Source organism: Elephantulus edwardii, unplaced genomic scaffold (assembly GCF_000299155.1).
Source record: "Elephantulus edwardii isolate Elephantulus edwardi_28Jun2011 unplaced genomic scaffold, EleEdw1.0 scaffold00047, whole genome shotgun sequence".
Lineage (NCBI taxonomy): Eukaryota > Metazoa > Chordata > Mammalia > Macroscelidea > Macroscelididae > Elephantulus > Elephantulus edwardii.
Window position 1 is genome coordinate 157,311 of NW_006399797.1, and position 1,495 is coordinate 158,805.

Consider the following 1,495-nt stretch of genomic DNA (forward strand, 5'->3'; position numbering starts at 1 on the left):
AATGGAATGCTAAAAGAACAAACAGGTTCATCCAGTAGAGGGTGAAACTAGGCTTCTCCTTGGAGGCAAGGATTCTGAAGCTCCTTCTGACATACTTTTGGACATGTGCAAGGAGGGACCAGTCCTTGGAGAGGGACGTCATGCTTGGGAAAGTAGAGAGACAGCACAGAAGAGGAAGACCCTCAGTGAGATGGATTCATTCAGTGACTGGGGTAATGGGGTAGGTGTGTCAGAAATAATAAGATTGGAACAGGATAGAGCAGGGTTTAAGACTATTGTACATAGGATTACTATGAGATACAGGCAACTTGATGGCACATAACAAGAACAACAACATTGCATATTGTGATTATTAATGAATGCTTGTGCCTATTTCTTCTCTTTTTGAGTGATATCACATTGAAATCACTCTTTTTGAGTGATATCACAAAAGAAAACCTAGGTAGCTTTATTTTATTAAAATCATTAAGGGGCACTCTACTCTGAAAAGATAGCTCTTTCTCTTTGTTTTGAGTGCCTTCCAACCAAGGGACTCATCTTCCAACACTAATTCAAACAAAATATTATTGCTTTTCTAATATTTTCACCAATTATTTCAAAAGTGGATCACCAATCCTGATTCATATTCATAGTCTTGAAGTTCTACTGAAACTTGTCCAACAAGAAAAGACCCTGTTGATATTTTAAATACCAGTGGCATAGTAACATGCACATCACCTCAGGATGACACTCAGACCATTGGTGACAGCTATGTAGTTTATCTCAGGTCAAATGTGTTTTCACAGTCATGACCAGATTTTAAGAATCACATTACATGAATGTTGATATTCCTGCTACCACTACTAGATTAAAGGAATTAGGCCAGTTCTTAGATGAATATCAATATTACTTGGTTTTACTGCATAGAAATGTACCATTCACACTTAATTCCATGACATTCAGTAATAGGGTTTTTCCTATATACATAACTCCCAAAATAGCATCTAAAATTCTAGAACATGCCTAGGTGAAACCTCAAAAATAACATTTGTCTCATATTCTAATATAACAATCTAGGTAATTATGTAATATAGCCAGGCTTCCAAGGTCTTGTCTCATCCAAATATTATCTGTCTCTATCAGTTGTTCTGTTAAGTAAAGGCTATATATCACTGGAATCTTGAATTAATCTTGAATTGAGTGGCTTCACTCACAGTATATGCTATGTTTATGAATAGGAGGACTCACTATCATGAAAACAGCAAGTGGCTCTCATGTACATCTTACTGGTGAGTGTGGGAGAACAGGGCTTGGGCCAATTGTAGCCTTTTCACATCACAAACCAGGAGCAACAGCCCAAATGTGGCCAATACAAGCAAAGCACTATTGAAAGACAAAAGCAAGGTAGGAGGTATATTCCCAGATCTCAAATCCTACCATACAGCTGTGGTGGTCAAGGCCATATGGTACTGTTATATTGACAGACACATAGATCAATAGAATAAAATTGAGAATC